This window comes from Ambystoma mexicanum, chromosome 10, assembly GCF_040938575.1.
Source record: "Ambystoma mexicanum isolate Mex_15411 chromosome 10, UKY_AmexF1_1, whole genome shotgun sequence".
In the NCBI taxonomy this organism is placed as follows: Eukaryota; Metazoa; Chordata; class Amphibia; order Caudata; family Ambystomatidae; genus Ambystoma; species Ambystoma mexicanum.
The window spans coordinates 894,120,151-894,134,368 of record NC_090932.1 but is presented as its reverse complement, the minus strand read 5'-3'; the positions used below and the strand labels follow the sequence as shown (position 1 = coordinate 894,134,368).

Below are 14,218 nucleotides of genomic sequence, written 5' to 3'. Positions count from 1 at the left end.
CTGAATTTCCCTACAATAATTCCATTCACACTTCTATACAGATGAGTCTGTTTTATTGCACGTACGGTTACCATCCTCAACCACTGCCATGGACAGGATTACCATCCACAAGCACACCTGCTATAGACACTCTTTTGACTGAGCTCTTAGACATCCATACCACTGCTAAGAAGGCACTGGTAGCCAGTAGACAGACACACAATAGATGGGCCGACCACAGTAAAAGAGCAAACCCAGACTGGAAGCCAGGTCAACTAGTTTGGCTATCAACCAAGTTCCTACCTAAATGGGTCCATGCAGGCAAGTTTGCCCCTCGTTATATGGGACCTTTCCCGATTGTGTCCCAAATTAACCCAGTTGCATATAAACTCTATTTGCCTAAGAGTCTTCAATGGGTACACCCTGTATTCCATTCATCTTTACTGAAGGAACACAAGGAAGATCTATATCAACAGAGGAGACAAAGTACTATGCCTCTCAAACCCCAGGTTCCGGAAGAATATGAAGTCGCTTATCTGGTGGATTCCCGTTATAGAAGAGGAAGAGTACAATACTTGGTTCATTGGACGGGCTATTCGATTGAAAAAAAGGACATGGGAGCCAAAATGTCACATACATGCACCCCGGCTGTTGAGGTGATTTCATCTCCTGTATCCGGGTAAACCGGGAGGCCCCCCAAGGGGGAAGGGGTATAATGTCATGATTCGCCCGTGGAAGGTATGGAATGCCTGGAGACTCTAGCTTATTTCAGGGAACTTGAAGTCACTGTCTAGTCCTCATCCAATATGGCGGCCAAAGATATAAAGACTAACCATGCCCACGGCTCGGCCCATTGTATCTGTTCTCTTTCGCTACAGAGCTTGGTAATACTCCGCTGAGTGTACTCCGCTTAGTATTTCAACTGTAGCATTTTTTGCCTCCCTTGTTCCCTTCCCTTCTGTGCGAACCCTCCACCTTTGTCCCTGTAACCATTTTCTTCCTTTCAGATTTTGTTGTCTAGACTGCTTTCGTAGCTTTCTACTTTCCTTTCCGGTGCCTTGCCGGTTGTTTGTTTACCTTGCTCGCTTCCTGTCCTGTCTGCACCTCTAGCTGCATTCTGCATTTACTTTTCTCTCTGTGGTACTTTTTTCCACTATGCGGCATTCTGAATATCTTTCTCCTCTCCGTAGTGACGTTTCTATTCTTTCCCGTAGTATCCTTTGGTACGGAGCTTCGCCTCGTGGCTCCCAGCGACTCCTCCTCTTTTGCACTTACTTTGTCCACCCTTGTTTTTTTTCTGGATGCTACTTCGGTGCAGGTCTTTCTTTTGCGACACCACCGCAAGCCTTCTGTTTACTACTTGACTGACCTTGCTCTAGCTGCACGGCATTTCTGATACTTCTTGTGAGTTTCCTGCATATCTGCTCTGACTATTCCTTGTGATCCATACCTTACGTGTCTTCTAGTGGGACATTTCTCTTTCTCTCTGTGCAGTCTACCCCACAAAACACATCTGTATACTGTTCCTTTCTGACTAGGAGTTCCCATCTGCATTATTACTTCTTATATATATTTGAGGACTATCTCCACCTTACAACTGCTACCGCATCTTCTACCGCCCTTCCTGGATTGAGACGAGACTTATTGAGGATTTGGATCCTGAACAATATCTACTATCATACATCCATTTCTGGACTATTCCCAACTGTTCATCTTGAAGACTACCAGAGTTTTTTGCTGCCAATAGGCTTTTTCCCTGGTCTTTGGGGCTTAGCTCCTCAGGGTTCCCCTAGGGCAGGTACCACTCCCTGCCAAGGTGGCCTCTGAGGAAGCTAGACCCTATTTGCACGATAAAAAGAAGAAACCAGCCAAGGAAAGACCGACACAAGACAACCGTAAGTCTCGGAAGAAGGCCACAATAGACCCCAAGGACAGTTCATCAGAAGGCCCAGGTGAGGAGGAGGTTGGGGGGAGTTAAAGCACTATCTGACAGCCGGGTAGGCCTTCCCTGTGGTCACACAGACTCATGAAGGAGTTCCTCAGAAGCCTCTTCAGGACTTTTCCGCCAGTGAAGTCTCCGGCCCCAGCTTGGGAACTTAATGTGGTCTTGACTAAGCTCATGGGCGGCCCCTTTGAACCGATGCATGAGGCCCCGCTAAACATTCTCTCATGGAAGACGGCTTTTCTTGTGGTGATCTCCTCGGCCAGGCGGGTCAGCAAGATCCAGACCCTGTCTTGCAAACAGTCGTACTTGTCCTTTCACGCAACAAGGGTGATGCTGCGTACACACCCCATCTTTATGCGATAAGTGCCATCTGAGTTCCACCTAAACAAGCTTTTGGTGCTGCATGTCTTCTACTTGAATCCGTTGTCGCCAGTGGAGAGGGCTTTGCATTCACTGGACTTTGCTCATGCCTTGCAGTTTTACATTGCACGCACAAAGGGATTTCGGAAGACTTCTCAATTGTTTGTCAATTTTTGACCTGTTAATCACAGGAAGGCCTTGCTGAAGGCTTCCATCCCCAGGTCGCTCTCCGGCTGCATAATGCTCTGTCATCGGCTGACTAACAGACCTCTTCCATGTAGGCCGTTATCCCATTCCACCAGAGCCATCGCTGCAACAACAGCGTTTGTCTCTGGTGTGCCCCTGCTCAACATCTGCAGGGTTGCTATGTGGAGGTCCACGCACACCTTCATGAGGTTCTACTGCATCAACAGGGATTCCAGGGAGGTGTCCCGGGTCGGCCAAGCGGTGCTACGAAACCTGTTCACTTGAGGGGAGTCTGTTCCAGCCAGGGGTGATTGTTTTTACTTCTGTTGAGCCTTGCCACCTCCCGTGGTAGTGTATATGTACTGCTGTGTAATCTTTATTCATAAGCATGTGAATCCATGTCAGACCCCATGCTGGTGAAGGTTTAAGTTACTTACCTGCAACTCCTGTTCTCCAGCATGGGCCTGGCATGGAATTACATGCAAACCCTCCTTCCTTCCCCTCTGTGGCTCTTCTTGGTTCATACTGCCGCTTTGTGTGCTCTACCAAATCTGAAGATGGCCACCAGGGGTGGAGCTTAGGGGAAGGACTGTCACTGGATGGGGGCAATATGACCCAGAGTACAGTGATTGGTTTAGAGGAGAAATTCAGTTTTCATGCTAAAGCAAAACTATTTTATTTTTACAGAGGATTCCCAGCTTGACGACGGGGAATATTCATGAGCATGTGAATCCATGCCAGACCCATACTGGATAACAGGAGTTACAGGTAAGTAACAAAAACCTTCTTGCCCTCTCACCTGGGCTCATCTCCTTTATTTAGCAGGTTCTTGTAAGGAAGTGGGTTCAGGTCAAAGCACTTAGGGTGGGTCTGTCCTGATGTGGCAATATGACTATCCCCTGCCAATTGTTTGGGTCGAAAACAAAGCGATCAAGTAATCCTCCCCATTCTTTCTCAGGCCCAACATCCACTAGCTTGAGGGGTAACCGACCCCCTAAGTTATCTACCTGTCGATCCCCAGACGTCAGTAGTGGACTTTGTCACAATACTTACTCATATCTGAACCCATTAGACCCTCTGCAAAGCAAGCACAGTAAGTAAAATTCCAAAACTGAAGCTAAATCCATCACAGGAAAGCCGAGCCCAAGGATGCGGCCAGGAGGGTCAGGAGATCCAGTTTCATACTGTCACTTTCAATAGCGCATGGGCTGCTCACAGCCTCATCTCCCTTTAGCACCAGGTTCAAATTTGAAGGTGCCAGCAACAAATAGGTTAAGGAGATCAACAGGTCCATCCTTTCAATGTTACCTGAATACCCAGGATGAGCACAATACATAAGCTCACTGAAAACTGATCCCATACCACACAGTCCAGGTAAAATCCCACAGATGCTGGAATAGGGAGGTGCAAAATCGGTGCTGAATAAAATAGAAACACTAGAGACTGATAGCAGGACACACACACACATACTCTCTATCTCTCTCTCTCTCTCCCTCTCTCTCTCCCTCTCTCTATCTCTCTCTCTCACCAACCACAAGGTTGTTCGATATCCAGTTATTTAGCCCCACCACTAATGGATCCCCGAAACAACATATGATCGAGAAAAAAGGGATGGAGTGGAAAGAATAGACATATGGGCCACAGGACAAAAAAAGAGTAGGAATTAAGCAGCTATCCCAGATAATGTTCCCTCTCTCTTTGAAAGAAGTGTCAGCAGTGGATACAATGTCTCTTGCATATGAGCAGGAAAGTGATAGGATGTAGAAAAGTGTCTTTTCTCCTCCACTTCCCCACCAAACTCAGAATATGGTAGAATGGTAAATGCGGCAGCAATTCAGTTCCATCCCCTTTTTTAACCACAGCACCATATTCAGAAAGAGACCAGCACCCAATAAATAAGCCAGAAACTAAAAGAATCCATGCCAGTGATAAAGGATGCACATTTAAGGGAAGTGTGACAAATCCTTAGATGTTGCCACTTCTCCCCAAGGAGGAACCCCTTCCCATGAGGCCAGGGAGGTGAGGCTGCTACTCGATAGTGCCCCTGGGGGTGGTACTCAGTGGAAGGATCTCATGGGGAGGGATTCCCCCGTGGTAGCAGGGATTATCCAAGGAGAACGTGGTATGCTCCACTCCAAACCCCCTCACCTAACCCCCACCCTTGCCTTTAACCCCATGTACATGTGTCATGTAGACAAAATCATAAGTACTGGGACGAGGAAGAATCTAGTCAACCCAAGGATGAAGTAAAGTATAAATACTGGGACGAGGAAGAGTCTACCCAAAAAAGGTCTATAGGGCAGGTACTGAGACAAGGAGGCAATGCAAAAGCATGACGAGCACTCCTGGAACCACTTGTGAACATTCTAGAACTTCCCGAATTCCTATTGGTAAAGTCGCATTTAAAATAAAAGAGGAGGATTATCCCTCCTAGGAGGAGCCGCAAGCAAGTTGGCAGTGCGGCAGAGAGAAGCAAGGCGGACTGCGAGACAAGGCAAGAAAGCAAAGCTTCTCTCGAGTGTCGGAAGTAGAAAGACCATTCTCCCTACTGGAAAGCAGCTGACTTACCTGACGGATGAAGAGGGACCGCACGGTTCGTGTCGGTAGAGCAGCCCAGAGGGAAACTGCAGCTGCAGAGCCTACGTAGCTGGAAGAAAGTCAGCAGAAGGCACCCCAGGACCAAAGGAGAGTCTCAGGACTGACTGTAGCCCATGGAAATGCTCCCTGGAGGTAGGGGCCAACACGGGCTGGCTATTGGGGACAGAAGAGAGGCCTAGTGGTCCAGATAAGAAGGGTGGATATACCCTGGTAAGAAGGGCTGAGAAAATAGCTGTGGGAAAGGAATATGTGAAGCAATATGGGTCCTGGGACCCGCACCCACCAGAAGGAAAGTTCATCAGTCATCTCCATAGTCGCAGTACCTGGCAAGTTAGTAAACCAGATCTGCCACACTACGAGCAGAGAATACTATGGGTTTGGGATCCACCCATTACACTGAAAGCCAAGTCTACATTGGTGAGAAGTGTACATTTCATTGAAATAGGCCAGGGGAAGGGACGCATTCCCCCTAGTATTGTGAACTGTGCCAAGACTGTAAAGAGGCCAGCAGAAGGGAGTCATTCCCCCAGGTGTTGTAAGCCTGAGAAAAGGGCAGGGGAAGGGAGACATTCCCCCTGGTATTGCGATTTGTTAGACAGTCTGATAAAAGGCCTGGGGAAGGGAGACATTCCCCCAGGTGTTGTGAACTATGAAAGTAAAAGCAAAGAGAGTTTGAGAAAAAAAGCCAAAGAAGGGCAAGGGAAGGGTGTAGTTCCCCAGGCTTTGTGTAAAAACTGAGAGCAAGATATCTGCAGAAGGGAGGCATTCACGAGGAACCCAATAGTGAAGAAACAACTATGGGTGATAAGGAATGTTGATGCTTGAAATGGAACTTAACCTTTTGAGTTTGAACAGAGAACTTTACTGCTTTTAAGCATTACAACCTGGTACCTTGTTTAGTGTCTTGGAAAGGGATTGAGATCTGGGGAAGGGAGTCATTCCCACAGGGAAAGATCCCACCTAACAATTGGAGCCATTCTCCTAGACCAAGAATATCCACTACCTCTTTAGTTTAGTTATAGGTGCAAGGGACAGAAGTAGGTTTTTGACACCGGACGGTGGACTCTTCATTTACATGGATATCCTGACCAAATCCTTAGTATTTTAGTTGAGGCAGGGAAACCTATCTTAAAGTAGGGAGAAGTAGGTTTATTTTTCATTTCTGGTATAGCAAAAGTGTATGCTAACAACCATGCCATCTGTTTGTCAGTCAACTCCTTCTGCACTCTTAAAGAAGAAATGTATATACTATAGGCCATCATGAGTACCAATGTGTCCAGAATGGAGACACATTACTCTTGGACAATTCCACCATATTGGTTACTGTTACCACTACTTGTATTGGTAGTAAATAAATAAAATTATGAGTTATGGCAAGGTGTTCTTAGCCCTCATTCATAGACTCCGGTAGTACCCCATCAGGGTTTTGGAGAGATTATCACTGGTTGCAAATCGGACAGGATAATTGCTCCTCTTTTTTTAAGGCAAAGTGGAAGAAAACCCCACCCATGTGCTTGAAGTTTTTCCTTCACTTTCCATCCAAACCTGGAATATGGTGGCGCGGCAAAAGCGGGGGTTATTCAGTTACCACCATTTTTATACCACACCAACACTCTTGGAATGAGGCGATGCGCAGTGGCTTCCATTTTCCACCCAAGGACCATTCAAGAAATACAAAATAATTCCATGCCAATAACAGACGATACAACATGCATGGAGGATGTTAATGATAGAAAGACCTTTGTGATTACCACTGTGTCTAAAGTGGAGTAATTGGAGGACCTTGGGGGGCCCTCTTTAACACAAATCTAACCAGGCTGAGAGGAATAATTGGCCTAGAAGTGGTCAGGCGATGTGACTATGGGCTTGCAGGATAGAATACGAGCCACAGAATTGCAGCCTCATTTTAAACTGCAGAGAGGCAATTTGCCCAAGAAATTAAAGAACAGCAGAGAAGTGCCAGCCATGCATCAAATATAAAAATTGTCCTCTAATCTTCTTCATCCTGCATTCCCCTTGTTTGAACACCCAGTTAAGGTCTACATAGCTCTCTCTCTCTCTGTCTTAAATAATCTCACTCTGCAAACTTGTGGAACCACGATTACCATGTACATGACATTCTGTTCACACAGTCAGTGTTGTCATCTGTAAGTCTCTACTTCTCCCTCCACATGTAACTTAACCCAATTGAAGCATGTGTCAACATTGTAATTTCATTATTTTACTTTGTAATCCAATCTACCCTCATTACGAGGTCGGTGGTAAGTGGTAAATGTGGCAGTAATGAAATTACTGCCACATTTACCATTTTGCCGAAGTATATTTTCCAGAAAATGGGCGCTAATTCTGCCGGCAGAATTCCCACTGGTGGAAATATAGCTAGGGCTAATTCCACCCGTTTTGGTGGTAATTCCACCTGTGGAATTAGCGCCATGAACCAAAATAGTAATTCTGCAACATTACAAGTGGAAATCCCATCATAAATGTGCAGTAATTCCACTAAAATACAGTGCAATTACTTCCATCTAAAATCCACAGGTGCCCCCAATGGACTCAGAAAGGGTGCATAAGACCACACCTTCTCCAAACCCACTTTGTAACACCATGCAAGCACTTGCAGTTGCCTTGAAATCTAGCACCTCATGTGGTACATTGAGATGTAGATGCATGAACAGCACCATAGGTCACATGGTGCAGAGAGGCGCAGGAGACGCCATGCAAGACGAGGGCCCATTCCCTGGGTCAGGCTCCCTGCACCGTATCTTGCATTACCTGTGAGTGTCCCAGTTGTTCCTGGGCAATCCTTTCCATTCTATCCTGCCAGGGCCCAAACTGTGAGACCCTCTCCCAGATGGCATTGAGCATGAGTTGGGGAACTGGGCTCTGTGTGACATACTGGTTCCTCCCCTCATAGCCAGAATCGTCTGCTCCATTTGCGTCTTCATCTTCTGAAAGGGTTTAAGTGTCCTCTGGATGGTGCCCTGCGAGTTGATAATGTGGGGTGGACTGGTGTGCAGAGGTGAGATGATGGGCAAGGGAGAGGAGTCCATGGACATGTGTATCATTGGCATCATTGGGCCAGCTGCAGTTGTAGTGGCAGTGGTGGCAGGTAGGCTATGTGTGTCCTGCACAGTGGCCTGCCCAACAGCCTCACTGGTATTTGTGGTTGGGTAGATGATTTGCACCCCAGACTCTCTGCAAACACTAGTGAGAGGTGGCTGGGTGACAGGTGCTTGTGCAGGCTCTCCATTGGCCGATGTTGGTGCCACAACTGTAGCAGGTTTGCTTGTGCCCCCAGAGGTGCCTTGGACTGAGAGTTGTCCCTGGGCCCAATTGCCTACCTGGGGGCTGGTACACTGGACTGTGCAGCATGTGCCGATGCCTTTTGCCAATTCTAGCAACAGGAGTGCCAGATGCGCTCAGCCCTTCCATAGCCCCTTGGCTGTCTTGTATGCCTGTTGGGAGACATGAAAGATGGCATGATTACCCTTGTTGAAATGTTGTTGGGTGTGATTTCATGCAGTATAGCACTGAGGTACTGTGAACACTTGGTGGGCAGGATGTTACAAACAAATGAGGGGCTTATTCACGTGGCAGCCAGTATCACAGGTAACTGGCTTGATGATTGGTTGTAATTCCTTTTGGGAATGTTTCCCTTAGCTGGCCTGTGGTCTCATGGGATTCACGGTTGTGTAAGGTCATGGGTGCCCATGCAGAGCTGGGAACATTTTGTATTTGAAATGTGGAATCCTATCCTGAGCTGTGTCCTGCTAAATAGTGTGAGTGTGACATTTGTTGGAATAAGCTGTTCATAGAGGCCTTTATGCTACTGATCTGATGCACTTGTCTGTGGGGACAGGACAAGAGCAGATGTTGGATTTGTGCCAATGCGTTTACTGGGTGGCGGCTCTTTGGCTTAAATGTGTTGTGAATACATGGGTGTGGTGCATACTGCCAACAGAGGATGGTGATATACTATGCGATTCATTGTCGCTCCGTGATTATTTCTGTTTGTGATGTATGTCCTACATGAAGGGTCTCCTCCTTCTATATTGTGGGTCTTTTTGGGGATTCACACCTCCCATGCCTCCTGATGTACAGTCCTAAAGAGTTTGATGTGCTTTTTGTGCATTGGCTGCCCAATGCTCTGCAAGCTAAGTGCAAGTTGTGTAGGTTGACATTCTATTGGGGTTGGTGTGAAATGCGCCCAGGGTTCACTCATGTACTCACCAGGGTCTTCCTGGCTGCCGGATTCGTCCTCTGCTGATTCTACACCCTCCAGGCCTGCCTTGTGGAGTATGATTCAAACTGTCACTGCCTCCTCCCACAGTGTGAGTTGAATATGAAGGTGCGGATCCTGGTTTGAGGTCTTTTCACCTATTCCTGCTGTCCTCACAGTCCCATGGAACATTTCCAACAGCCATCACCTTGTTCGGGGTCTCAATCCGGATGGCGTTTTTGCGCTGGTTGGATGTCTTCCGCATTTGTGATGCACAGAGCTGCTCCGAATAGGCCACCACCTGGTCAGCAAGTACAGTGAGCTCTTGCTCTGTGAATTTAGACTTGCAAAGCTGCATTTCGGGCACGTTGTCTTTTTCTTTGCCTCTTGACATTCTTGCACTGACTTCCAGGGTCGGATGGCACTTTCAAAATGGTGTTTTTTGAGTTTTTAAAGATGGCTGCAGCTGGACTTCCGATTCACATCATGACGGTTTTCCATTCGGCGTTAATTGCACCGACGGAATTACCATTCGCTAATTTTGCCAATTTACAGAGGTAACAGTCATTCTGCTGAAAGTTGGCAGAATTACCACTGACCTTCATTTTTGTGACAGTAATTCTGCGTGATGTAATTACCTGATTTGCCAGTAATTACACTGCACATCAGTAACAGTAATTCCGTCCACTCGAATTACTGCCGATCTTACTGCCGACCTTACCACCCATCTTGTAATGAAGGCCAATATGTTCTGTAAATCTATTGCAGTCTGAAGCACCAAAGCACAGAGAAAATGTTAAAATACATTTTCTTGCACTTTAATAAGGTATGATGATAAAATGTATATTTGCTAAGCACGGCAGTTCTACATTATTGCAGTTCTAGGCCACCGCTTCTGGGATCACCAGGAGAGAGGCAACAGGGGATGGCAGATTTCCTTTAAATGAACGCATAGTTCATAAAATTCAACTATGTAAGGTCTACTCAGCCGCACAGTTTTGTTCTCAGTAATGAAAAATGTCTAGTAGCACATCCTACATGACACATACCACCTAGCATGCAGTACATCACTATGGAACATGTATGTGATAAGAGTCAGTTCGGCACGCCAAGTCAATCAGTCGTTGAGATAATATATTGAATGTGCATTTTCTAGATATCATCCGGCATATTCCAATACATCTAGTTTTTGCAACCTTTCATATCTCTTGTCACCTCTCATCCACACCAGGGCCAACCTGCAAAGCAATCCATGATGCCTTAACTTAGAGACAATCCCTCCAGTACCAATTATCCAATGTTTCATTCCGAATTTCTCTTAGTGAACACAAGCATACGCACACTTTCTCTTAAAAACTACAGCTGTCCCATCCCCTGTACATGGTATGCGTGTGTCACATTTGATACTGTTCAGCTTAGCCAGCTCCAGAAGGATGGCAAATACCCTCTGCAAGTATTGAAACAGTATCCACTTAAGTTTAGCATTCATTGATGGTAGATTGGTCAATCAGCCTGTTGTCATTTATTGACTGTCTGACAGTTCAAAGCCTATATGCTCCCTCCATTGCATTTTGTTCATGCCGACCTCAATGGACTGTGATTCCTTCAAGAATAAGTACATGGTAGACATTCACCTCTTGCTATCGGCCCCTCCCTGCTATGTCAACAGCACAGAACTGTCTGCAGGATATCTAAGGACGTCATTGCATATCCGGAACACCACATGCCCAAGACACCCATTTATGGGCTCAATGAGTCAAACAAAATCAACATGTCCTTAACATACAGGCAAGATATCTGCAGCACGAAGACAGACCGCACGTTTGGCATCCCTTGATGTCAGCCAGAGTACTGTGCCCCGGCAGTGAATATTTACAATAATGCTCCCCCCCCGACCCCCATTTTTTGGTATACACTGGGCAGCGTAACTGTAGGTGTAGGAAGCTGCCTTGCAGATTGTATTGCAACCAAAGGCAACGTGTGCATGTCTCTATTGCTCTTCTCTATCAATGTTCTAATTGCTCAGCAGTGCTACTCCGGCAGTGGATAATAAGAATAAATCATATGGAAACAGTAAGGAGATGTAAACTGCTGAAATGCACATAATGCACGTGGAGGGAACGAAGTGAATAACATCAATGAAATAGTTATAATGGATGAAGCGTGTGAACAGATGAATGCACTGAATGAAAGAATGTATGAGTGGAAGAACAGATGACTATATAGATTGGATAAATGTGTAAATTGAATAAGTAAGTACATCGGATAAGTGTATAGAATGGATGAGCATGTTAAACGCCCGAGTGTGTAGAGTGGATGAGTGTAAACAGTTGAATGCACTAAGTGGAAGAATGCATAAGTGGAGGAACAGCTGACCACATAGATCGAACCAGTGTGTAAATCGAATGAGTATGCGGATCGGAAGAAGGTATAGAATGGATGAACATGATAAGCGGATGAGCATGTAGAATGGTTGGGTATGTATATCAGACGAGCGCGTATGGCGGACAAGGGCATAAATACAGAGAAGCTAATGTTGAACTGATGATTGCACAGAACGTATGAGCGTGCAGAGTGGAGGAGCGTGTAGAGTGGGGGAGCGTGTAGAATGGGGGGCGTGTAGAGTGGGGGAGTGTGTAGAGTGGGGGGGCCTGTAGAGTGGGGGAGCGTGTAGAGTGGGGGAGCGTGTAGAGTGGATGAGGTTATAGAGCGGATGAGGCTAGAGAGCGGATGAGGTTAGAGAGCAAATGAATTTATAGAACTGGACTACTGCGTACTAACGAATGACTCTGAGGGGCTGATGAGTGCATACTAATGTTGAATGCGGAGAAAGCATGAGTGCATAGAGCGGATGAGTGTGCAGAGCTTGTGAGTGCAGGGAGCTGGTGAGTGCCGGGAGTGGGAGAATGCGGGGAGCGGGTGACTGCGCACGGTGGGTGAACGCGAAGTACAGGCGCAGACAGGGTGCATGCGAGGGGCAGACAGGAGTGCATACGTGGGGCAGTCAGGAGCGCGCAGAGCAAACTGGAATGCATGAATGCATCGAGCAGATCGGAGTGTGTTGCACTGACGGGGACGCATGGAATGAATAAAAGTCCATAGAACGGACAGAAGCGCATAGAACTGCGCGACGTACATAGTATGGTACTCTCTTCTTTACACCACCACTCAACTAGAACACAGAGATACTATGACACCATTCGGTATAACTGTTTTCATACCAACACCTCCCGCTCACTCCCCATCACTCTAAGTAAACACTGCTGGTTACACCCCCCCCAGCCAGGCGTTCTCCTCAGGCCTAACACAGCCACAGTCGGTCTGGATAAATCCTGCCAGAACGAACACATACCCCTGACCTCAACCACCACATCTACCGCTAAGAAGCAGCTATTTAACGAATACCGCACCAGCTGCACACATACCCGGTGCGCACATGCGCCGTTGACTCTCCCTACTCTCTCTACTGACCTAAACTTCGGTTCCCAAGGGCGTTCAACCTACCAGCGCCTTCAGACCATACCGATGGTACATAAGGCGCTATATAAGTGCAAAATAACAAAACATAACAGTGAGATATTTATCTGGCAAACACAAGAGGCGGCCCGGAAAGGGGTGGGGTGCCAACACGTCACTTGGACTGTTGCTAAAAGTTAAGAAAGCTTGGGTTAATGTAATGGGTCATGCCTCATCGTTTTCAGTGAAGTTCCCCTGGAGCTTGCATAGTGCCCTCAAATCAACTTTGGTTTAAAACCTACAGGGGCAGGACTAAAGGTAAAAACAGGATATTGGGAAATAATGTGCGATTATTGGATACTAGGTGAATACAAGTACTGCTTTAGCTGCGCAATGGGGGGAAATATAAAAATTGTCCTCATGTTCCCTAAAAAACACTTGTTCTCCACAAAATGAGTTTTACTTTCGTGCATACTGCTCTTTGGGCTCGATACTTGGCTCTCTTTGCTACCTTCCCATTAACCTCCTGAGTGTGGACCAATCAGGTTGCTTGAAATGTGGGCAATAACCTCTGGTATTTCGCTGGCGTACAAGCTAACGATAGGGGCTCTGTTTTTTTAACTAACCAATTCCTAAACTGGCAGTGGCTTACGCTACTGTAGTCTCTGACCCTGCTTTATTTATTTATTTATTTATTTGTTGGTAGTGCCCAGACACAGAGGTATCACTGCATGCATCCTCAGCTGGTCTTTTACCCACCATGAAAATAGAAAAGGAACTCTTTTGTTCATGAAGGAGCTCTTTTATATTCTCATGGTGTCCATGTTTGCTTTGTTTTCCCATTGTTGGAAACATGTTTGCTCGCTGAGAGCTTTGAGTTCTGAGCATGAACATTTCTCCCTCAGAAAAAGCATGCCTGGTGGACTGCACTGGACCCGTGTTAACTGCCCTTGTTTAGCTATGGTAAGTAACCTGGGCTTCCAGGCTTTAATACGGCTATATGTACCTACTCGGCTCTAATGATTTGATAATGTGTCATGAATTCTCTAGATTCTAATGGTGCTTCTACTGAAAGCCTTGGCACAGGGATATGTATGCAACCCAGGGCTCTAAATTGAGATTGAATAAGCAGGAGCTAAAAGCAGCTCCTCTGTATCCAGCATTAGCCAGTGACCAGGGGCTATCACTGAGGAACAAGGAGCTAGTACATAGCTTTCCGCAAATGTAACTTCTACATGAGATGGAAACATACAATTGTGTGCATTATTTATGACCTCTTTTTCTTTAAATGTTCTATACATGCATCCTAATGTTTATTTATAGATTGTCCCCAATGCATAGAGTTTAAATTTGTATAAGTGTGTTTGTTCTCAATCAGTTGGGGGGCCAAAGGTAGCTCCTGATCGCTGTTGGTGTCAGGCTAACCAGGCTGTTCTAGTCTAAAAGCAGCAACTAAATAGCTCCCCGCACTCCTC

General features: G+C 46.4%; 1 protein-coding gene across 9 annotated transcripts in view; it reads right to left on the bottom strand.

Annotated features, from left to right (window-relative positions):
* Positions 1–14,218, bottom strand: part of MCF2L2 (MCF.2 cell line derived transforming sequence-like 2) — a 3,251,461-nt gene that overhangs the window by 1,921,651 nt on the left and 1,315,592 nt on the right. The gene's annotated exons all lie outside the window — the stretch shown is intronic.